We start from the raw sequence: 25,954 nt of genomic DNA, 5'->3' as shown, positions 1-25,954 counted from the left end.
TAGTGGAGCAAACTCAATGGGCTGAATGGCCTAATTCTGCTCCTATGTCTTATGGTCTTATGCCAGTTATGTTTTCTACTTTAAATCCAGTTATTACAAGTTTCTCAAGTGAGGAGAGATCAACAATATTCATTCATGTTATGAGTGAAATAAATATCACTGTGCACGTGAAACTGACAGTAACCTTGAAATTCTTACAGACACTGAGTACATGGAATCATGTTCTGTGTGCACATTTTCCTATCAATTCTGCTCTGACCTTATCCAGCATCTTATGCTGTGGTGTAACCAATACCAAATGGATTATATTTCACTGAAATGAAAGTTTGTATGAAGAAGTGTTGCAATATTAAAACAGGAAATCTTAATATTTACCAGGTGCCCCTTGTGGTCCGCGAAGTCCAATACCTTTTTCGCCCTTCTCACCCTTTTCACCTTGCTGCCCTGTCATATATAAATTCAAAATTTCAGCTCCATTTCAGTGGTGAAAATCAGAATGAAATTAACATCCAATATTTCTGAGGAGATTTATTGACACTTCTTAATCTGATCCTGATGCAGGGTCTCAACCTGAAATGTTGGCCATCCTTTTGCCTCCACAGATGCAGCTTGACCCTGACGGGTTGTTCCAACAGTTCACCTTTTGCTGTCGGATTCCATTAATGATAAAGCCACCTTTGACACTTACAAACCATTTGGTCTGATTATTAGATCTGAGAATTTTGGAAGACTTGTCTTCAGTGACAACGTTTCCAGTTTTTGCTGGTTGTGGAGACAAATTAGTGGTTTAAAGTAAAGTTGAGGCCTGCACCCTTCGGGAAATGGTATCAAAGAAACTTGTACCTGTTGTATATTTAATATTTCAACAATATTTGATTAATATTGTAAATATATCGTGTGATTAAGCATCCTTTGGTGTTTGCATAATTTATTACGAGTTATATGTAAAAGTACGTGAATAGCATACATCATTACGCCACTGGATCTTATGTGCGTGCCTCACTAAATTAAAATGAAGTAGACACTCATCTTCTGGCTCTCATATTTTCCTTTAGCTTAATTTTGGAGTTACAAAACTTAACAGTACCACTTTATCTAGCTCCTTTTGCTGTGGTGTAGCATATATGCATTTCCTACAGTCATCAAATGGCCATTTGTCTTGACTCAACATCTACTTCATAAATGTCAACAGGTTCATAAGCAAACAAGGGCAGGTACAGCCTGGCGCTTACTGGGACTCTGGGAAATTTTTAGTATTGGACACTAGTGGAGTACATCAATTGATACAAAATCTCGAGTGGAAGTTCTTAAGACTTACCTCTAAGTCTGAAAGATGTTGTAAGGCAGGTGATGGTAATCAGTGACTGGACACTTGGTACTCTTTTTGAAGATGTGTATGAACAAAATCTAGACAAACTGGGTTTGCATTGATGGCATATATACTCTGACAATTACAAGGCACACGAACCGGAATTTCTGGAGGATCAATAGTTAAAGCAAATCCAAGGTATAGTTGTTGCACATGGACATGTCATTTACAGACCAGCACACTGCCTGGTATTATCCATGCCCACCTGTACTTTGCAGGAAAGGTGGATAATGGTGTAGACCATATTCGTCTAAATTATTTGGGGAACAATGGTCCTAACTGTACTGTTTTAGGTGCTTGCAGAATTAGAGTCGTCCCATGGTAATGCTCAATGAGGAAGCAACAACTGCTAAATATTTTCAGAACAACAGAGCTGAGATCAGTGGATTGTCATGGCTCCTCATCCACCCATCAAGAGGTCTTGCCAATAAGTTTACTGGAACTAGGCACACATCTCGTTGCACTGATTATTTTACTTGCCTTTTGATCCTGGCTGACCAGGGTAACCTTGGTGACCTTTGACACCTTTTGGGCTTACAGCACCTGGATGCCCTGCTTCTCCTGGAGGTCCAGGTGATCCAGGCCCGCCTGGATTTCCTGGCATAACTGGTAGTCTTAAGCTAGCAGACAGCTGAGACATTTGCTCTAAAAAGGAAATAATGGAAATGAGGACTCATTAAATTTTAATGGTGTGGTTGCTTCAATAAGATGAGTCACTATCAGTTACCCAAGGGTAATTAGAAATGGGCTATATATGCCGGCATAAATGGTGATGAAAATATCTCAGATATGAATAAATCTCCGCAAATGCTTGTTTGATTGGAACAAAGAACCTTTACCAGATTTTCCCATCTCAAGAATACATAGCTCTAATATCATTGAAGGCTAATACAGACTTGAAAGGTTGATTAGAAAATTGCTATTTTTATGTTCATATATTTTATTGCTTTTGCAGTCCCCTATCTAACAGTTAACTTGTTCAGACTTTGACAGAATTTTAAGTAAAATCTGAAGCCAAAAATGATAGAATAATAGATGAACATTATTTAAGTAGAATAGATTATCTTTAATTTGCTATTACAAAACAGATATTCTTGATATTCAATTTTCTGCAGAAAATGACTATCAAATTTTATACTTATACTTTGTACAAGAAATTGGAATACAGAGAAGCCATGAAATTTCACTATGCTTATACACACACTTGACGAATTCATATGCATATTTTCTGTTGATTATTTTAAAGAAATAAAAACCTTTAAATGAAGTTGAAGACAATGGAATTTTATACACATTAGTTAAAGATTTTCTCCGGATAATTCCAAAGCCATAAAAATCAGTGAGAGAGAAGAGTACCACAGAGTTGGAGGGTCAAATCTTAAGATAACTTTAACATGGAATATTTCAAAATCTGACACTCACTCACTTTAAATTATGCTCATGCAAACCTCCCTGATCCAGTGCTCACTTGCATCTTTGCCCTGTGGGCATTTAACACAACGTAGTTAGAGCTTCTCCTTAAAGTTTAAGAAAATTCAAAGTTCAAAGAAGATTTATATCAAAGTACCTATAAATCACCATATACAACCCTGAGAATCATTTTTTTACAGGCATAGTCAATAAATCCATAATAGAAAAGTAACCATAAAAGAATCACTGAAAGACTGCACCAACTTGGGCGTTCAAGCAGAGTGCAAAAGACAAGTACAAAAAGAAAGAAAAAATAATAATAAATTAAGAAGCAATAAATATTGAGAACATGAGAAGAGTCCCAGAAAGTGTGTCCATAGGTTGTGAGAACATTGAGTGAAGTTTTTCTCTTTGGTTCAAGAGCTTCATGGTTGAGGGGGTAATAACTGTTCCTGAACCTGCTGGTGTGAGTTTTGAGTTTCTTATACCTTCTTCCTGATGGCAGCAGTGAGAAGAGAGCATAACCTCAATGGTGGGGGTCGTCGATAATGGATGCTGCTTTCCTGCAACAACCCTTTGTGTAAATGTGCTAAATGGTGGAGAGGGCTTTACCTGTGATGGACTGGGCCAAATCCACTACTTTTTCTAGGATTTTCCATTCAAGGGCATTGGTGCTCCATACCAGGCTATGATGCAGCCAGTCTGCACGACACATCGGGAGAAGTTTGTCAAAATTTTAGATGTCATACCAAATCTTTGCAAACTACTGCGTAAGTCGAGGTGCTGTTGTGCTTCCTTTGTAATTGCACTTACTTGCTGGGCCCAGGTCAGGTCCTCTGAAATTATAACACCAAGGAATTTAAAGTCGCTGACCCTTACCACCTCTGATCCTCTGATGGAGACTGGCTTATGGTCCTCTGGTTTCCTCCTCCTGAAGTCAATAATCATCTCTTTCGTCTTGCTGATTTTGAATAAGAGGTGGTTGTTATGGCACCACTCAGCCAGATTGTCAATTTCCCTCCTATATTCTGATTCATCATATATCGGCATACATCAGCAAACTTGAATATGGAAATGGTTAGCCACACATTCAGGTATAAAGCAAGTCGAGCAGGGGGCTAAGCACACAGCCTTGTGATGCACCTATGCTGATGGAGATTGTGGAGGAGATGTTTTTGCCAATCTGAACTGACTGGAGTCAGCAAGTGAGGAAAACGAGGATCCAATTTCACGAGGAGGTATTGAGGCAAAGGTCTTGAAGCTTATTGATTAGCTTTGAGGGGCTGATGACATTCGATAATCTGCATCCTAATATATGTATCTTAGATTTGCAACACTTAAATAATGAGGTGAATTAAAAAAAAATTAGTATCAGAACAACTGGTTTACATTCATAAATTGAAGATACATACACTCAGCATCTAAGCACGACAGCTCTGAGAAATAACAAATGTAATGATTACAGTGCACATTCCCTCCCGAAGCCTGATTTAGGGTCGTGCCCATCACGCTGTGACACACTGTACATTCAGTGACCAGCTCAGTAGGTACCTCCTGTACCAAATAAAGTGGCCAATGAGTGTATGTTTGTTGTCTTCTGTTGCTGTAGCTCATCCACTTCAAGGTTCAACATGTGTGTTCAGACATGCTCTTGTTGTAATGCACAATTACTTCAGTTACTGTCACCTTCCTGTCAGCTTGAACCAATCTGGCCATTCTCCTGCAGCTTCTCTCATTAACAAGGCATTTTTGCCCACAGAACTGTTGCTCTCTGGATGTTTCTTTTTTGGTTTCTAACACCATTCTCTGTAAACTCTAGAGACTGCTGTGTGTGAAAATCCCAGGAGATCAGTGATTTCTGTGATATTCAAACCACCTTGTCTGGCACCAACATTCATTCCATGGTTAAAATCACTTAGGTCACATTAGTTCCCCATTCCGATTTTTGGTCTGGGCAACAAGTGCACCTCTTAACCACAAACAAGAGAAAATCCGCAGATGTAGAAATCTGAACAACACACACAAAATGCTGGAGGAGCTCAGCAGGCCAGGCAGCATTTATGGAAAAAGTACAGTCGACATTTTGGCCTGAAATGTCAACTGTGCTTTTTTCCATAGATACTGCTCGGTTTACTGAGTTTCTCCAGCACTTTGTGTGTGTTGCACCTCTCAACCATATCTGCATGCTTTTTATGCATTGAGTGGTTGTCACATATTGGCTAATTAGATACTTGTATTTACATTCAGGTGTACCTGATAAAGTGGCTACATGCAGGACATCATGTCACAATTTGAGTAGTAGTTTTGGAGCACCAAGCTACCATGGTATTAGGCATAAATTTATTAAGGAGATTTTCCTCTGTTGAAAGGTATGCAAAAAAAGACAAAAACTTTTATTGCCTAGATTAGAAGAGGGAAATGCGCATAAGACCATCAATCCCTACTTGCCATCACCTCAAGCACTGCCTTCTCTAGAGTTATTGGTTGGAATGCTAAAAATATGCTTTCCTTAAATTTAGCAAATGACTATTTCACCTCAAAGACAAATAAAATTAACCTCAATGATGATCATATATCATTTTTGGCAGTAACTTCAAACCTTATGGGAAATAAGAACCCTTTGAATAATTAATGGACAATGTTTCATTAAATCTGCAGCTATGACATATTAATATTGTCTCGGTAAAAGGAACAAAGTTTTTTTTATAAAAACACAGACAACTATATTACATCAAGGTAATTAACATACCATGAAAGGTGAAATATGATTGCATGTCAAAATGACATGGCATCTTTGAATTATGATCCTGTTAATAAAGCAGTCAATCTTTGTAGATGCAGAGCATACTCTTGCAGTTCTTAAAAATGGACTCCATTTATAGGTGATCATTGCTATTAAAGTTGCCGTTTTGTAGAGTTGTATAGCATGGAAACAGACTAGTTAGCTAAACTGGTTCATGCTGACCAACAGTTACAACAAAGCTAGTCTATTTTCCTGCATTTGGTCCATATCCCTGTACACCATTCTTATCAATGGTGTCCAAGTGTCTTTTAATTCTTGTTAATCTAGCCGCCTCAACCAGTTCCTCTGGCAATCTGACCACCTTTTGGGTGCAAAAGTTACCCCTCAGTTTTCTATTAAATTTGCCTCCTTTCACCACATTCCTATGTCCTCCAGCTCTTGATTCCCCACCCTGGGGAAAAGGCAGTGCACATTCACTCTATCTATGAACTTCATTATTTTATAGATCAGTCCCCATTTATAGATCAGTCCCCATTCTACTTGCTAATAAAAGTCCCAATTTGCTCAATCTTTTTTTTATAACTCAGTCCCTTTAGTCCCAGCAACATTCTCATAAATCTTATCCTTATCTGCTCCAACTTGATGTATTAGGGGACTAAAACGGAACATAGAATTTCAAATGTAGCCTTACCAGTGCCTTGTACAACTGCAACAGAACATCCTGACTCATGTACTCCATGAGCTGACTGATGAAGGCCGTCACCCCACCCGTGATGCCACTTCCACTGAACCATGTACTTGCATTTCTCAATCCTTCTGTCCTACAACACTCCTTAGGGCCTTACTATTCACTGTAAAATCAGTTGTCTTCCCAAAATGCAAAGCTCTCCACTTATCTGAAGTAAACATTTTTTCCATTCCTTGGCCTACTTCCCCAGCAGATCAAGTTCCCTTCTGTAAATTCAGATAAACATATTCATGTTAACACCACCTCCTATTTTAGTGTCAACTGTAGACTTATTAATCATGCCTCGTACATTCTAATCTAAATCATTTACACTACTGTAAGATCAGAATTAGGCCACCCGGCCTGTCAAGCCTATTCTGCCATTCCCTCATTGCTGATCTATTATCCCTCTCAACCCCATTCTCCTGTCTCCTCCCCGTAACCTTTGCTGGCCTGAGCTATATAGAATTTATCAACTTCCGCTTTAAATATACTCAATGACTTGGCTTCCACAGCCGTCCATGACAATGAATTCCCCAGATCCACCACCCCCTGGCAAAAGAAATTCCTTCTTATCTCTGTACTAAATGGATGTCTCAATTCTGAGGCTGTGCCCTCTGGTCCTAGCCTCACCCACTATAGGAATCATCCTTTCCGCATCCATTCTGTCTAGACCTTTCAATATTTAATAGGTTTCAATGATATTCCCCCTTATTCTTCTAAATTCCAGCAAGTACAGGCCCAGAACCATTCAGACACTCCTCATATGACCAATGCCTTATAAAGCCTCCGCATGACAACCGTGCTTCTATTTTCTAGTCTTCTCACAATGAATGCTAACATTGTATTTTCCTAACTCAACCTGCAAGTTAACCTTTACAGAATTCTGCACACGGACTCCCAAGTCCCTTTGTACTGATTTTAGATTTGTTCTCCATTTAGAAAATAATCTATACCTTTATTCCCTCTAACAGAGTGATAAGAAGCTGTCCCAATACTGACCCCTGTGGAACACCACTAGTCACTGGCAGCAAACAGAAAAGACTCCCTTTATTCCCAGTATTGTTTGCCTCCTGCCTATCAGCCAATGCTCTATCTATGCTAGTATCCCTGGATCCCAGATGATCCAATTTTCCTTAGTGGCTTACCATGTGGAACCTTATGAAAGACCTAACTGAAGTTCATTAAAAAAAAACACATATATTGCTCTGCCATCATTGACTTTCTTGGTTACTTCTCTAAAATTCTTATTTATGAATGTTGCTAGTTATCCTTGAGAAGGTTATTGTACGTAATCCTGAACTTCTTTGAATGAGCTGAATTCACAGTGTGGGTCTGAGCTGTCTCATTGTAATATAACTACATGCAGTATTTGAGAAGCAATGGGCTTTGCAGTTTGATACCATATTTGTAACATCTTCCCCATATTAAACAGTGAAAATCTCCTCTTAGATACTCACCTGTTTACCTGGTGAACCAGGAAGCCCAGGAGCTCCTTGTACTCCTTCCATTCCTTGAGAACCAACTGGACCTGGTGGTCCCTGAAGACCAGGCCGTCCAGGAGGTCCATTCCACCAGACATCCCAGCCTATGAAGGCAAAACATGTATAACAACACATGAAGACAAAATACTCAACTCTGGCAGTTGTCTTTATTCTACTTGTATTTACTCAAGAGGACAGCATTAATAAAGGCCTTCCAACTTGAAGAGGAAACTTTCATCATCACGCTCTGCTTTCTGTCATCAAGCTAATTATATATCCAATTAGCTAGCTCTCCTTGTACCTGTGTATGATCCATTAACTCCCCACGGTTTTGCCTCATTTCTATAGAGTCTGTGCCCAGTAAACACAGATTACAGAAGAGGTGGTGATTGTTGTGTGACGACAAACCAAGTTATCAGAAGATTGATGCTGATGAGAGAGATAAGTGAGACAATGGAGAAACATTCAAAATGCTAATAAGAGAGAAGAGAGAGATTAACAAGAAAGAAACACATTTCAGAATATTGACAGACCGGTTGCTTTGAACCTGAACTGTTTGAAGTTTGATGGACAGGTGATACCCCAGCAGGGGGATAAAAAGAACAGGTTCGCTAAGGCACGACACACACCACGAGATCACGAGATAATGAGACCCTGGAAGAGCGGTGTGCCCCCACTAGTTGGTGGGAGCTGGAGGTCTGGTTCGAGGGAACCGACCATAGACTGACAGGGTGAAAGGGTACGATCGGTGGGAACCTGGTGTGTGTGTCCGCCCTTGCCTGGGTGCCGGGTTCACCGCGGAAGAATGGTCGTATCCGGAACAGAGGGGTCACAGTTGGTGACCACAGAAGACATAAAAGGGTTCGCCCGAAAGCCAACTGTGAAGAACATCAAAGGTCTGAATCAAAATTTGCATTCTCTCTCTCTCTCCAACGGCACAACAGTGATTACTGCGAACTGTACTAAGCTGAACTGAACTCTGCATCACTTGAGACTGATCATTTTACCCCTAGACTGCGATAGAGCCTGATTGATTCCTATTACCCTAGTTCTGTTTACGTGTGTTTTATTATTGCTAACCTGTTGCATTTATATCCTTACGATTAGAGTACTGTGTTACTTATTTCTTTAATAAAACTTTATTAGCTTCTGTTAAACCAGACTCCAACTAAGTGGTCCATTTCTGCTGGTTTGGCAACCCAGTTACGGGGTACGTAACAGTTGTCTTGAGTCAAATTAGGATTGATAAATCCCCACAGCCTGACAAGGTGTTCCCTCATACCTTCTGGGAGGCTGATGCAGAAATTGCAGAAGTCCTAGCAGAGATATTTAAAATGTCCTTAGTAACAGGTGAAGTGCTGGAGGATTGGAGGCTAGCTAATGTTGTTCCATTGTTTAAAAAAGGCTCTAAAGAATACAGTAGTTGTTAAGTTATTGGAAGGTATTCTAAGGAACCAGACATAATCAACATGGCGTTATGTGTGGTAGGTTGTGTCCATACATTCTTACAGAGTTTTATTTGAGGAAGTTACCAGGAAAGTTGATGAAGACAAGGCAATGGATGTTGTCTACATATGGTTCATCCATCATTGTCGATGAAGACCTCGACACCATTAGTCACTTTGAGACTGGATACAGTGTGTCTGAAGGTGACTGGTCAGGCCAATTCGGGCACGGAATGTCCTGGCACGTGTTGGGCAGACGTGTAGGCACTGCAGTTGTTGCGCTGGTGTCTCTGGACTTGTGCAGCTTGTGCTTATGTTGTGCTTCAGCAATGCGCCTTGCTTCGTAAGCTTGACAGCCCTTGTGGATGAGGCTGCGCCAGGTAGGGCGGTTTTGTGCCAGCGTTTCCCAGGTGGTTGTGTCTATGTCAGGTGACTTCAGGGAGGCCTTTAATGTGTCTTTGTAATGTTTCTTCTGTCCTCCATCCGAGCATCTTCTAGCAGAGAGTTCCCCAAAAAGGAGCTGCTTGGGTATGCGCTCGTCTGGCATGCCGATGACATGACCTGCTCACCAGGTCTGTGCTCTCATCACCAGTGTGTGGACTGATGGCAGACTTGATCTAGAGAGAACTTCAGTGTCTGGTACTTTATTTTGCCATCTGATGCCTAATATTCTGCGAAGACAAGTCATGTGGTTGAGCTGTCTTGTATGCCTTCGATACACAGTTCATGTTTCGCAGGCATACGGGAGGGTAGTGAGTACCACAGCTCTGTAGACCTTCAGTTTTGTTGCTGGACTGATTCCTCGGCATTCCCATACAGTGGAGCACAGTCTACTGAAAGCAGAACTTGCCTTTGCTATTCTGCAGTTAACTTCTGTATCAATAGCCACTGCTCAGGAGAGGGTTGCTGCCAAGGTAAGTGAACTGGTCCACTGCATGTAGTTTCTGTCCTTTGATTGTGATTTTGGGTTCTGTGTACGGTGCAGGAGGGGTAGGCTGGTGCATGACTTCGGTCTTTTTGATGTTGATGGTGAGTCCAAAGTTGTCACAAGCCGTGGAGAGTTTATCAGTATTGTCTTGCATCTCTAGCTCTGAGCCAGCATACAGGGCGCAGTCACCGGCAAAGAGGATGTCTCTCAGAACAGTCTTCTTCACTTTGGTGATAGCTTGAAGTCTCCTCAGGTTGAAGAGCTTCCCATCCACTCTATACTTGAGGCTGATTCCAGCATCACTGTCCTGGAAGGCATCATTCAGCATGGCAAAAAACATCATGCTGAACAGTGTGGGTGCGAGCACACAGCCCTGCTTGACGCCATTGGTGACTGGGAATGCCTCAGAGGATTCTCCACCGTCCAGCACTCCGGCCATCATGCCATCATGGAACTGGTGTACCATCTGAATGAATTTGGCGGGGCAGCCGAACTTTGACATGATCCTCCACAGGCCTTGTCGGCAGACAGTGTCGAAGTCTTTCGTGAGGTCAACAAAAGTTGTGTAGAGTTCGCGATTCTGCTCCTGACACTTCTCCTGAAGTTGACCCACTAAAAAAATCATGTCAATAGTCCCACGACCTTTGCGAACGCCACACTGACTCTGGCAGCAAGCCCAGCTCCAGGTGAGTGACCAAACAATTTAGCAGGACTCTTGCAAGGGTTTTTCCTGCTATGGAGAGCTGCAAGATTCCTTGGTGGTTGTCGCATACTTTTCAATTGCCCTTCCTCTTGTAGAGGTGTACGATGGATGCATCTTTAAGTTCCTGAGGAATGGATCCTTGCTTCCAAAAAGACTGGAACAACTCAGTGAGCTTCTCTATAAGTACAGGACCACCGGTTTTGTAGATCTCTGCAGGTATGGCGTCTGCCCCTGGGATTTTGTTACTGGATAGCTGCTGACAGCTTCCGTAACTTCGGCTACTACCGGTGGGTCATCCATGACGCTGTTGATGTCGACCTGGGGAATCCTGTCTATCGCCTCATCGTTAATATATGATGGTCGGTTAAGGATGGCTTCAAAGTGTTCAGCCCATCTCTGCAGGATCTGAGCCTGCTCTGTAATGAGAGTTGTACTGTGACGAGAGTACACATAGATTAAGGTGTTAACTGTCCTGTGCTGGCACCAGTGGGATCAGCAGTTGGTCTGCCACCTGTCTTCAGGAGAAAGAGAGATAAGGAAAACAATGGAGCAGCATTTGGAGATGTTAATTAAGGGACAGAAGGAGAGCTGTCAAGATCGGCCCCCCCTTTGAACCCTGAACTGTTTGAAGTGATGGACAGGCGATACCCCAGCAGGGGGATAAAAAGGGACAGGTTCGCTAAGGCAAGACACACACAACACCCCGAGGTAACGAGACCCTGGAAGCGGTGCGTCTCCCACAAGTTGGTGGGAGGTTTTGGAGGGCTGGTCGCGGGACCAAGCCATAGACGCACAGGGTGGAAAGGTACGATCGGCGGGAACCTGGTGTGTGTCCGCCCTTGCCTGGGTGCCAGGTTTCACCGCAGAGAAACGATCGTATCTGGAAACGGGGGGGGGGGGGGGTCACAGTCGGTGACCTCAGATGACATCACAAAGGGCTCGCCCAAAAGCTGACTGTGAAGAGTATCGAAGGTCTGTGTGGAAGCCGTTTGAATATTCATTCGTTTTTGCTCTCTCTCTCCATCCCCCCCACTGTCCATCGCCACGGCAGTGATTACTGTGAACTGAACTGAACTTTGCGTCACTTTGAAACTGGTCATTTACCCCTAGACGACGATAGAGCTTGATTGATCCTGTTATCCTAATTTTGTGTACCATGTGTGTTTATCATTGCTGAACTGTTGCATTTATTATCCTTTTGATTAGAGTACTGTGTTGCTTGTTTCTTTAATAAAACTCTCTTAGTTCCAGTAATCCAGACTGCAACTGAGTGATCCATTTCTGCTGGTTTGGCAACCCAGTTACGGGGTACGTAACAGTACCATCTGTACTCAGGAGGGGGGAGCTCCCAAGAGACTGAGGTCTATAGAGAGTGTTGAGGGCTTCATAGAATCGTTTCAAGTCATTTCTGTCAGCGCATCCCTGTAGTTCATCTGCCTTGGCGCTCAGCCAGGCATCTTGCATTTTACACAGTTTATTCTGAACTATCCTGCAAGCACTGGTAAAGGCATTTTTCTTGGCAGCTGATGATTGGTCGTTCTGATGGGCACAATGAAGGTGGTGCTTTTCAACGAGTAGAGCCTGTATCTCCTCATCATTCTCATTGAACCAGCCATGCTTCTTGTGGGTAGAGAGCCCTTTAGTGCAGGTGAATGGACAGCATCGCTGAAGCGATCCCAGTCGTCCACAGTGCTGCCTGCAAGGGGTAGGTCAGCAACCTTGGTTTCTAAATCTTCAGCCAGTGCTGAAGCTATGCTGGAGTTCTTCAGCCTGGCCACATTGAATCTTTTCATAGCCTTGCTTCCTTGTGGTCACCTCTTGGGTCTGATGCGGAGCTTCATTTTGGAGACAATGAGCCTGTGATCTGTCCAGCATTCAGCACCACATATCGCCTTTGTCACTCTGACATCCTGCCTGTCTTTTCTCCTGACAATGACATAGTCGACAAGATGCCAATTCTTAAAGCGGGGGTGCATCTGGGAGGTCTTGTTACGGGTAGGCAGGTGGAAAGTTGTGTTGGTGATGAGCAGGCCGTGTGCTTCACAGGTCTTCAGCAAGAATAGGCCGTTACTGTTACATTTGCCCACTCCATGTCTCCCAGTGACTCCCTGCCAGGCTGCAGAGTCATGCCCTACTCTTGCATTGAAGTTGCCGAGCCAAATCAGCTTGTCGGTGCTGCTCACTGCTGATAGTAGGGCGTCTAGTTCTTCATAGAACCCGTCTTTCGTCTCATCCGGGTTGGTCATTGTGGGGGCATAGGCGCTGATCAGGATGGCTTGACTTCTGTTCTGTAGCGGAAGCTGTAGTGTCATGAGCCGGTCATTCACACCCTTGGGGAGACTGGAACGTTTCCGAACAAGGTGACTCCTGACGGCGAATCCAACTCCAGCATCACGACGCTCATCGCCGCTGCGACCGCTCCAGAAAAAGGTGTATCCATCTCCAGTTTCAGTCAGCTGACCTCCGTGGGCAAGACGAGTCTCATGCAGGGCTGCTATGTCAATGTTGTATCTTGCAAGCTCTCTGGCAACTAAGGCTGTTCTTCTCTCTGGTCTGTTTACTGTAGGGTTGTCGAATAGCGTGCACATGTTCCAACTGCCAATGGTGAGTGGTGTCACCTTGCGTTTTGTTGTGTTTGTTCGACCGCCAAGATAGGATCTCTGCCAGCTGCGGTAAACTGGCCAGGGTGTAATGAAGCAGGCAAAGTTTAGGGCACCTTTTCTAGCCCCTTCCTCATACTACGGGGGTGAGCAGTGCGTTCCTAAAGAGGGCTGTTCAGTCGCCCAGGTAGATGCTGAGTTTCACTGCTGCTTCGGTCAGTGAAAAGTGACTATTAGACCTGAGCTGCCTGTGTGCAGGTCCGTGACTACAGCTCCCAGTGTATCCACACCTGCTGCTTCATCACTCGCCCATCGCCACAGGACTTCAAAGTTTGAGGGTGAAGATGATGATGATGTCGAGACTAGCGCTTGATTTGGATTGAAGTGAGGGAGAGTTGCGCAGCATCAGCCTCACTCTCTCTTCCTAATTCCTATCTGGATCCAGTGACAAGACAAGAGTTGAGACCGCCTTCTTGACCGTTGGACCTTCCATTGGTCTCGTCCGCTCAATCCGCCAGAGTCTGTCTTCACATGCTACATGGACTTTGGCACAATCACACATGGAAGGTGGTTAAGAAGGTTCAGTTGCTTGACATTCCATGAGATAGTAAACTGGATTAGGCATTGGCATCACAGGAGAAGTCAGATAGTGATAGTTGCCTCTCTGACGGGTGGCCTGTGACTAGTGGTATGTTGCAGAGACCAGTACTGGGCCCTTTGCTGTTTATCAACCATATCCACAATCTGGATGACAATGCAGTAAACTGGATCAGCAAATTTGCCAATGACACCAAGACTGGAAGTGTAGTGGACAGCAAGAAAGTCTATTAAAGCTTGCAGGGGAATCTGGACCAACTGGAAAAATTGGTTGAAAATTGCCAGATGGAATTTAATTGCCAGCTGAAATTTATGTCTGATGTGCTGCACTTTGGGGGAACAACCAGGGTAGGACCTACATAGAGATAAGTAGGGCGCTGAGGAGTGAAGTAGAACAGAGGGATCTGGGAATATAGATCTATAATTCCTTGAAAGTAGTGTCACAAGTAGATACAGTCATTAAGTAAGCTTTTGGCACATTGGCCTTCAGAGATCAAAGTACTGAGCACAGGAGTTGTGATATTATTTTGAAGTTGTGCAAGATGTTGGTCACCTACTTACAGGAAGGATGCAAATAAGATTGAAAGAGTGATGAGAAAATTTAGAAGTTTGTTGTCAGGACTTGAAAACCTAAGTTAGGGAAATGTTGAATAGGTTTATTCCCTCAAGTGTAGGAGAATGAAGGTAGATTTGATAGGGAAACACAAAATTACGAGGGGTATAAATAGGGTAAATGTAAGCAGGATTTCTCCACTGAGGTTGGGTGATACTAGTACTAGAGGTCATCGATTAAGATTATGAGACATAGGAACAGAATTAGGCTATTTGGCCATGGAGTCTGCTCTGCCATTCAATCACAGCTAATCCCTTCTCTCCCCCCGCCCCCTTCAACCACACTTCCCGGCCTTCTCACAATAATCTTTGATGGGTGTCCAATCAAGAATCTATCAAACTCTGCCTTAAATACACCCAATGACCTGGCTTCCACAGCTGCCTGTTGTAATAAATTCCACAAATTCACCACTGGCTAAAGAAATTTCTCCGCATCTCTGTTTTAAATAAGCACACCTCTATCATAAGGCTGAGCCCTCTTGTCCAAGGCTCCCCCATCATGAGAAATATCCTTTCCACATCTACTTTGTTTTGCCCTTTTAACATTTGTAAGGTTTTAAGGAGATCTCTCCTCATCCTTCTAAATTCCAGCGAGTACAGAGCCAGAGCTATCAAGTATTCCTCATATGATAACCCTTTTATTCCCGAAATCACCCTTGTGAACCTCCTCTGGACCCTCTCCAATGCCAGCACATCTTTTCTTAGATGAAGGGCCCAAAACTGTTCACAATACTCAAGGTGAGGCCTCACCAATGCCTTATCACATCCCTGCTCTTGTATTCCAGACCTCTTGAAATGAATGCTAACATTAAGGGTGAAAGGTGGAATCTTTACCGGGAACAGGAGGGTGATCTTCTTCACTCAGGGTTTTGACAGTGTGGAACAAGCTGCCAGCAGAAGTGGTGGGAGCGGGTTAAATTTCAGCATTTAAGAAAAATTTGGTTAGGTACATAGATGAGAGAGGCATAGAGGGCTACGGTCTGGGTTCAGGTCAATGGGACTAGGTAGATTAATGGTTTGGCACAGACTAGATGGGCTGAAGGGCCTGTTTCTGTGCCGTAGTGTTCTATTACTTTGATAGACTAAATCAACACATTGGAATGTGTTTGTGAACTGCACAAATTTCTTCTGCCAATTAATTCTCAATCTCTGTGTAACCATGACTTACTTTTGCTGATTTAGCATTAATATTCTGCTTTCAATTTACAGGTCTTCATTTGCACTGAATTGATATTCCTGTCCAGGTTAGGAATTGAATACATGTCTCATGTATGAGCTGGTTCTTCCAGAAGACATAATAAATCAAATAGTTCCAGGCAGGATTAAATGGAATATTCACTAAAGTAATCCCCATACAGTCATGTAGTGGTTTAACTGCTTTACATTTGTATATAAGGGGAATATTAGGATATGCAACTCATTTCTCCATTGTTGCTTTGTTCAATTCTGCTAAAAGATCGTGTATCTTCAAGATTCTATTTATGATAGAGGTTTATGCTCAATAATCAAATCCATTTTTGTACCTTGCAGATGTAAATTGATTTGCTAGGTATTTGAGGTTCTTTGCAATTGTACTTAAGATTATTAATACTTCTAATATAGTACTTTCTAAGGCAAAACCTTATTTGAAAAATGCTTTTGCTCCTATATCTTTTACTTTCTCCAGTGCATTTGTTCATCTCTTTATATTTTATTGATGCATTCAAGTTTGATATTTCTTTTTCTGATTTCCACTGAGTAGAAAATTCTCCTTCAGTGTTGCGCGCTATTCCCTTCTCTCAGTCATGCATTAAAAAAATACTTGTACTGATGCAGGTTCTTGCCTAACCTCAGCCCGTATTTCTCTATAGGCCAAAAGGCTTATCTGAACTGTTATCAGTGTTGTGATGTAGAAATTACAGCTGCCAAAATATACCCAACAAGTACCAATAAAACATCAATCTAATGACCAGATAATCTCATTTTTGGTGATAGTGACTGATGGATAAATGTTAACCAAAACATCGGCATGAATTCAGTAATACTGCTATGAAATTTTTGAGTCCAGCTGAGAGAATATGGGGCTTTAATTTAACTTCTCACTCAAAGGACAGAATTTCATCAATCGGGCTGCTATCCTGATGTAGTTTGAATCTAAAACATCAACAATTCCCTTCCTCCCACAGATGCTGCTCAAAGACTAAGTTCTTCCAGCTGGCTGTTGCTTCAGATTCCAGAATCGACATTCTCTTATGCCTCATTCTGGTCGTATTTGATGTTATCTGAAATTCTTTCCGTTTCCTCTTCCTTCTAACACCCATAACATAGAAATCACCTCATTATTACCTTTTGCCTTTTCTTCAAAGCAGAAAGAAAGCTGATGGGATTAATTAAAAAATTACCTTATACCCAATCATTAACTAATTTAGGTGACCACCATTCTCAAAGCAAGCTTCACTGGTAAAATGAAATTTCCTTATAAAGCTTATATGTACCTCTCCTTTCTTGCCTTGAAGACCAGGAATCCCCGGTAAAATATAAATACATAATTTTTTATAAAAGAACTATGCTTAAGAATGACCAATATTCATTTTCCAATAAAGCAGTGGGGATCTCGCTCATCTTCCTCTGCATGTATTAATAATCTGGAAGGACAAATCCCTTTGAAAAATTTCATGATTTCCAATTCAGCTCCATTCTACTCCTTCTAAAGAGACCTGGCTAGTTCTGTTGCCGTGTCATACTTTGGAAGATTGTCAATATCTGCATTCAAATATGCACGAAAGCTATTTCTTACTTGGAAAAACAGTACAATTCATGCCAAGCCATCTTCCAACAATATGATAATTTCAGAAACCATTATGGATAATACATGAAGGGCAAAGTAGATCAATTTTCAGATTCTTTAAAATCAGTGAGAAAAGGTTCTTCCCTAAACACTCAATGATTACTAAATATTCTCCTCCAGCTGATCCAGACTTAGCTTGAGGTATTTCATCAGCCAACGTGTGAAGCAAGAGCCTTTGAACCACAAAATCTTAATGTATAGGACTTTATATATTTATCATGACTTACCTGCTCACCCTTTTGTCCAGCTTTACCTTTCAGACCTTGCTTTCCCTTTCAAATTAATAATCAAAAGACATTAAAATAGCACTCCAATTTAATGGGGTCCTAATAAAGAACTGTTGCAATTAATTGTATGTCAATGGTATTTTTTGAATACGCCCCTCTCAGAATTCCCAACTATAATTTCTGAGTAACCTCTGAGTGTCATTCAGATTGTTGCTATGCTGCCTGATCAGTACTTTAGTAAAAAAAATTTCCTATAACAAAAATAAAATAATGAACTAATTTGAAGATTGCAATTGAAACTATTTCAAAGATATTTTGTTGGTGGGGAAGAATTTTGGATGGATTGGAAACTATGAACAAGACCACATAAATGCAAAACTTTCATTATTTAAGAAGAACCATATTTACAGTACCCTTATGGTAATAAATCACAAAGTGCTTCACTGAGATATTACAAAACATCATTTAGGAGTCAAAGGGGATATTGAGAGGTATATCCGAAAACAGTCAAAGAAATGTGTTAAAATCAAGAGTGAGATGGGGGTCAAGAGGAATTTAAGGAGAGAAAGCCAAAGGGTTGTGATTTGGCAGCTGAAAGAATGATTACAAATAACAGTTTCAGGAAAAGAGATGTGAAGAGGCCCAAGCTGATGCTGACAATTGTGTGGTTGTAGAGCTGGACGATGTTACAAACTTAGGAAATGGAAATGTCATGGATGGATTCATTAGTGAGAATTCTAAAAGTTCAATCAACCCTTACATTATTTTACCTCACATCCTTTAAGACCAGGAATACCAGAAGAGCCCTGAAAGGATGAAAAGAATATGACTTAGAACATTTCAATAAATCAGTGGAATCAGTCTAAGGTAGTCCTCACTTCCTGGAATGAATCAGTTAGTAGAGGAACTCACTACATGGATTTGAAGTAGTTTTCTGTGACAATTGGATCAGTAGAACCCAATTCCAATGATGATAGTTTACATTCATAGTTCAGACAATTTTGCCCTATCTTGAATCTGATGTATGATAAATCGCTGATAATCTGCTCTTTCAATTAGACAGACCCTTTGGCATCTAGCTAGCTTTGATATTTCCTGTACTCCTTTTGAACTCAGCAGGCCCCTCTTTCCCTCGTTTCCTTGAAACTCAGTGGTGGCTCTTTTCCCATATTACTTTGAAACTCGCTAGAAAATTTATTGTATCTCTTTGTAATAATAGTTTAAAAAAATGACACTGGTACCAGCAAATTTCCAAGCACAGTAACTTAACAAGTTTCACTACATAATTTTCCTACATTAGTCCTTTACAAGTACAAATAACAGATAATTTATAGCTATTCAAGTAATATCATACCTTATCACCTCTCCCTCCAGGAAACCCATGAGGGCCCGGAAGCCCAGGATGACCACAGTCACCTTTCATTCCCTATTAACCAGAAAACAGCAGCTAATTAAAAAAATCAAATCAGCTCTTTCAACCTACAGGTCAGAGATATAATCAAAGCAATGAAAAATTCTGCAGATGCTGGAAATCCAAAGCAACACACACAAAATTAGAGAGGAACTCAGTAGGTCAGGCAGCGAAGTTGCAGAGGTGCTCAATGAAGCAGTCCCCCAAGTCAACATTTTGGTCCAGGATTCTTCCTGAGGACCAGACAGGAAGGGTTTAAGGTGCCAGAATAAGAAGATAGAGGGAGAGGAAGGCAGATAGCCAGAAGGTGATAGCTGAAGCCTGGTGGGTAAGAAAGGTAAAGGGCTGAGAAGAAGGAACATGATAGGAAAGGAGAGTTCACCATAAGATAAAGGGAAGGAGGAGGAGAGCCAGGGGGAAGTGATAGGCAGAAGAGAGGTAAGAGGCTAGGGTGTGGAATAGAAGAAGAGGGGAGGGAAAGGGATTTTTTTTTAAACATGGAGAAATGAATATTCATGCCATCAGGTTGGAGGCTACCCAAATGGAATACAAGGTGTTGCTTCTCCAATCTGATGGTGGCCTCATCTTAGCACAAGACATGTTGGAATAGGAATGGAAATCAGAATGAAAATGTTTGACCATCAGGAAGTTCTATTTTGGGTGGATGGAGAGAGGTACTCAATGAAGCAGTCCCCCAAGTTATGACGGGTCTTACCAATGTAGAAGAGGCTGCTTCAGGAGCACCGGACACAAGAGACGACCCCAGCAGATTCACAAGTGAAGTGTTGCCTCACTTGGAAGGACTGTTTGAGACCATGAATGGAGGTGAGGGAGGAGAGGAATGAGCAGGTGTAACACTTTGGCTGCTTGTAGAGGTAAGTGCTGGGAAGGTAGTTAGTGGGGAGGAATGAATGGATGAGGGAATCACAGAGGGAGGGAGGTGTCTGCAGGTGGCAGACATTGTGGAGAATGATGTGCTGAATGCTGAGCTTCATGGAATGGTAGGTAGGGACAGGAGGAACTCTTATCACTGGTAAGGCGGTGGGAACTGGGCTGAGTGCAGATGTTCAGGAAGTGGAGGAGATGCAGGTGAGGCAGCATCAATGGTGGAGGAAGGGAAACCCTCTTCTTTGAAGGAGGAGGATATGTCTGATATACTGGAAAGGAAAGCCGCAATGTAAGAACAGATGTGGCTGAGACAAAGGAACTGAGAAATGGGAAAAGCATTTTTACAGGAGAAAGGGTGGGAGGAGGTACAGTCAACTGTGGGAATTGCTAGGATTATAAAAGATGTCAGGTGACAGTTTGTCTCCAGAGATGGTGACAGAGAGATTGAGAAAGGGGAGGGAGCTGTCAGAAATGGACCAAGTTAATTTAAGGGCATGGTGAAAGTTAGAGGCAAACTTGATGATATTGACTAGCTCAGCATGGGTGTATGAAGCAGGACCAATGCAATCATCGATGTAGTGAAGAAACAGTTGGAAAGCATTACCGGGGAAGGTTTGGAACATGGACTGTTCTACATAGCCAACAAATGGGCAGGCATAGCTAGGACTCATGTAGGTGCCCATGGCTAAACCTCGAGTCTGGAGAAAGGTGGAGGAGCTGGAGAAAAACTTGTGGAGGGTGAAGACTAATTCTGACAGACGGAGGAAGGTAGTGGTGGAAGGGAACCTTACAAGTATGGTTAGCCAGTAGAAATCTGGAATTATCATAAGTCAAACGGATAAACTGCCTTATCAAAAAGAACTTAAGAGGCAATGGTTTGGTGTACCTTAATATGTAAAAAGAAGTTGGTGAAAATTTTCACAAACAATGTCGCACCATATTCAAATAGATTCAAGTCTATTTCAGAATGTTTTCAGTGGAAAATTATGAATGAATAGTTCATGATGATACAATAAATGGGTAAGTTTTCTCTTTAACTTCACTTAATATATACTAGTTAATAATTCAGTTAAGGCCTGATTTTACTCACACTAGGACCTGGTAAACCAGGAGGTCCAATGAGTCCTGGCTCTCCAGAAATTCCCTGAAATAAAAAAAATATTGCATTAAATGTTTTAAACTGTAAAATACAAGGTATAAGTTGGAAGGCTTCAGTATTGTACAAAACTAGCTATATCTTAAGAGGTAATGATCAAGTCTGGAACATGAATGCTGATTTTGTTCTCAATTTTTTTTCTGGAGAAAGCAGGACTCAAGTCTTCAAAAAATTATATGTGCTCAACTCATCTTAAATAGGTGGACAACCATCAACACGGCCTCAAAAATGTTTATACAATGATGTTGTAAACTTAAGTGAGTTACGGAATAGATTGACAAGGTCCCACACAGGAGATTAATGTGCAAACTTAAAGCACACGGTATTGGGGGTAAGGTATTGGTGTGGGTGGAGAACTGGTTAGCAGACAGGAAGCAAAGAGTGGGAATAAACGGGACCTTTTCAGAATGGCAGGCGGTGACTAGTGGGGTACCGCAAGGCTCAGTGCTGGGACCCCAGTTGTTTACAATATATATTAATGACTTGGATGAGGGAATTAAATGCAGCATCTCCAAGTTTGCGGATGACACGAAGCTGGGTGGCAGTGTTAGCTGTGAGGAGGATGCTAAGAGGATGCAGGGTGACTTGGATAGGTTGGGTGAGTGGGCAAATTCATGGCAGATGCAATTTAATGTGGATAAATGTGAAGTTATCCACTTTGGTGGCAAAAATAGGAAAACAGATTATTATCTGAATGGTGGCCGATTAGGAAAAGGGGAGGTGCAACGAGACCTGGGTGTCATTATACACCAGTCATTGAAAGTGGGCATGCAGGTACAGCAGGCGGTGAAAAAGGCGAATGGTATGCTGGCATTTATAGCGAGAGGATTCGAGTACAGGAGCAGGGAGGTACTACTGCAGTTGTACAAGGCCTTGGTGAGACCACACCTGGAGTATTGTGTGCAGTTTTGGTCCCCTAATCTGAGGAAAGACATCTTTGCCTCAGAGGGAGTACAAAGAAGGTTCACCAGATTGATTCCTGGGATGGCAGGACTTTCGTATGAAGAAAGACTGGATGAACTGGGCTTGTACTCGTTGGAATTTAGAAGATTGAGGGGGGATCTGATTGAAACGTATAAGATCCTAAAGGGATTGGACAGGCTAGATGCAGGAAGATTGTTTCCGATGTTGGGGAAGTCCAGAACGAGGGGCCACAGTTTGAGGATAGAGGGGAAGCCTTTTAGGACCGAGATTAGGAAAAACTTCTTCACACAGAGTGGTGAATCTGTGGAATTCTCTGCCACAGGAAACAGTTGAGGCCAGTTCATTGGCTATATTTAAGAGGGAGTTAGATATGGCCCTTGTGGCTACGGGGGTCAGGGGGTATGGAGGGAAGGCTGGGGCGGGGTTCTGAGTTGGATGATCAGCCATGATCATAATAAATGGCGGTGCAGGCTCGAAGGGCCGAATGGCCTACTCCTGCACCTATTTTCTATGTTTCTATGTTTCTATTCTGTAGGTTTTAAAGAAAGGCAGTGTTGCCGATAACACTACATTGATTGGCCTTATCTCAAACAATAATGAAGTGGCCTACAGGGAAGAAGTCATCTCTCTGACACAGTGGTATTAAGAAAACAACATCTTCCTCAATGCTGCGAAAACAAAGGAGCTGGTTGTGGATTATAGGAGGAATGGAGACGGGCTAACCCCTATTGACATCAATTGATCTGGGGTTGATAGAGTAAACAGCTTTAAGTTCCTTGGCATCCACATCACCAAGCACCTCACGTGGTCTGTACACACCCAGCTGTGTGGTGAAAAAGACACAACAGCGCCTCTTTCACCTCAGATGGTTGAGGAAGTTTGGTATGGGCCCCCAAATCCTAAGAGCTTTCTACAGTGGCACAACTGAGAGCATCCTGACTGGCTGCATCACTGCCTGGTATGGAAACTGTACCTCCCTTAATCGCAGGACTCTGCAGAGAGTGGTGCAGACAGCCCAGCGCATCTGTAGTTGTGAACTTCCCATGATTCAGGACATTAACAAAGACAGGTGTAAAAAGGGCCTGTAGGATCACTGGGGATCCGAGTCACCCCAACCACAATGCATTCCAGCTGTTACCATCTGGGAAACGGTACCACAGCATAAAAGCCAGGACCAACAGGCTCCGGGACAGCTTCTTCCACCAGGTCATCAGACTGATTGATTCATGCTGATTTGGGTGTATTTATATATTAGATTGACCATTCTATTTATTAAAAATTATTATAAATTACTATGATTGCACATTGCACATTTAGACAGAGACGTAATGTAAAGGTTTTTACTGCTCATCTAGGTAAAGGATGTAAGAAATAAAGTCAATACAATTCAATTCCTTACCTGGATGGTCTTAATTAACACTAATGCTAATTGAAGACATCCATTCTTCTTTGATTGATACATTGATTTATAATGTTTCGGGAGGATTCTGATTTAAAACCATTCAGTCAGAATCCCCCAGATGGTAGCTTCACACCCTTGCCTCCTCAGCCAAGACATACCAAGTATCCAAACCTATAGTTCCTCTCATACTGAGCAGGATTACTATTATAACAACACATCATCAGTAGGGTAAAACTAATCCAGAGTCTCAAGTAATTTAATGAAATAATCTACAGGAGCTCCTTTTTTTTCTATTATGTAATTGAAGGTGCTATACAAAATATAAATGTAAGTTGTTTATATCAATACTAGTAACTGGAGACTGTATCCTAAAATGACTCAAGGTCAACTTGCTGTGAATGTTCCTTCTGTAATTAAGCAGATATTCATACTTCCTGGCCACACATCAAGATCTCTGTAAGCCCAAGGATGTGTACTTTCAAATCAGCGATAGTTGCTCCTGGTTGTTGAATTTAATGTTTGCTTCACCTTTGTTGCCTCCAGCACTTTTAATCCTCTGCCATTACAGCATTCAGAAAAGTTTAGATATAATTTAAATCTCTCCTAAAGCTGGCTAACATTTTATCCCCTTACAGGGATAATTCCCTTTGTTCCCCTTTAAATTTCACCAGAATACTATTTTCCTCTTCATCAGATGAGCGTTACCAAAATCTAATTTGTACGGGGAACTATGATGAATTATTCAAAGTAACTCAGACTGGATTTAATTTACACTTGTCCATTCTGTTGCAATAGTTTATGTTCTTAGGAACTTGGGTTTAACCCTGTTTCAGACTGTTGAGTCGATCAGTTGAGCTTCTGACTGTGTTAATAACACTTCACAACGTTGTACCACTGCATTCTCCTTTACCCATGTGAGTAACTACTGTTAACATTAATAGTCACTTTTGGCTTTAAGTCAGTTGATTGCAAACATACTGTACATCTTATTTTAATAATTTGAGCATAATTTAGGCTTAGACAAAATCAGTACTGCAATCAAATGTTTCTTACTTCTGAGCAGTTAGTAAACAGTCCACCACTCTACAAGATCAGAACTGATATTTTACCTCTGTCTTAACTTCCGGATAAAGAATATATGTGACCACAAGAAACTTCAGACAGCCGTGAACACTCAACTGTGGATTCTGTCTCCACTTCTCACTGCCTCATTAAAGCAGCCAGCATAATCAAAAACCCCTCCCACCCTGGGCATTCTCCCTTCTCCCCTCTCCCATCAGGCAGAAGATATAAAAGCCTGAAAACACATACTACCAGGATCAAGGTCAGCTTCTATCCTAATGTTATCAGACTCTTGAACAGACCTCCTATACGATACAATGGACTTATGTCTCACAATCTACGTTTGTACTTCATTATGATCTTGCACTTTATTGTTTACCTGCACTGCACTTTCTGTGTAGCTGTTACACTTTATTCTGTGCAGTTATTGTTTTACCTTCTTCTATTTCAATGCACTTTGATCTACATAAACAGTATATAAGACAAGCTTTTCACTGTATGTTGGTACATGTGACAATACTAAACCAATTCCAATACACAGTCAAAGAAAATGAAAGTAGTTCTCAACAATATCTATACCTCCATCAAACTTACCTCAAAACTATTTGCAAAATCTTGCTAAGTGCTGTTTTGATTTGGTATGTAATCACAGCAACTACATTTCTAAAGTACTTAATTGACTGCAAACACCAAAGGGAATTTGGAAAGATTGAGGGTTGCTATTTAAATGTACGTTCCTTGCAGTAATTTATTTAACATTTTAACAGTCTGTTATTTAAAATGCTTGACTTAACCAAACAAGACTCAAGATACAAGATTGCTTAATGTCCAAGATGCAAGTATAAAGGAGAAGGAAATAACTGTTACTCTAGATCCGATGCAGCACAGAAAAACAGAAAAAGAAAACCACAAAAGATAAAGACACAATAGTTTTAAAAGAACAATAAATATAATTATATTAGATAGCTTGTATACATAGATTGATTGAATGTCCATAAAGTGATTCTAGGCACAGGAGTACATAAGGTAACTGTGACAGGAAATGATAAAGTAGTGGTGGTGGGGGGTGTGGGAGGGTGGGTTAGTGGGTGGAGGTTTCTGGTTGGGAAAGTAACTGTTTTTGATTCTGGTGGTCCTGGTGTGTATGCTATGTGATAGGAATGGGATAAAAAGTCAATGAGGAGAGAGGGTGTGATCCTTCATGATCTTACTGGCCCCCTTCCAGCACCTTTCTGTATACATGTCCTTGGTGGCAGGTAGGCAGGTGCCTGTGATGTGTTGGGCAGTTTGACTACCCATTGCCGCATTACATTTTCCATACCATGCAGTTTGCAACATGTTGTCATACATTGTACTTCACTTTCGTAGAAGGACAAGAGTATAAATGTGGATAGTCCATCTTTCTTCTGCCCCCTTAGAAAAAAAAAACTAATTAGAGG

General features: G+C 41.7%; 1 pseudogene; it reads right to left on the bottom strand.

Moving 5' to 3' along the window:
- LOC134346864 (collagen alpha-1(IX) chain-like) overlaps positions 1–25,954 on the bottom strand; it is a 134,555-nt pseudogene that overhangs the window by 1,782 nt on the left and 106,819 nt on the right.

This window comes from Mobula hypostoma, chromosome 1 (genome assembly GCF_963921235.1).
Source record: "Mobula hypostoma chromosome 1, sMobHyp1.1, whole genome shotgun sequence".
Lineage (NCBI taxonomy): Eukaryota > Metazoa > Chordata > Chondrichthyes > Myliobatiformes > Myliobatidae > Mobula > Mobula hypostoma.
The sequence above is the reverse complement of the archived record's forward strand: the minus strand, read 5'-3'. Positions and strand labels throughout refer to the sequence as shown.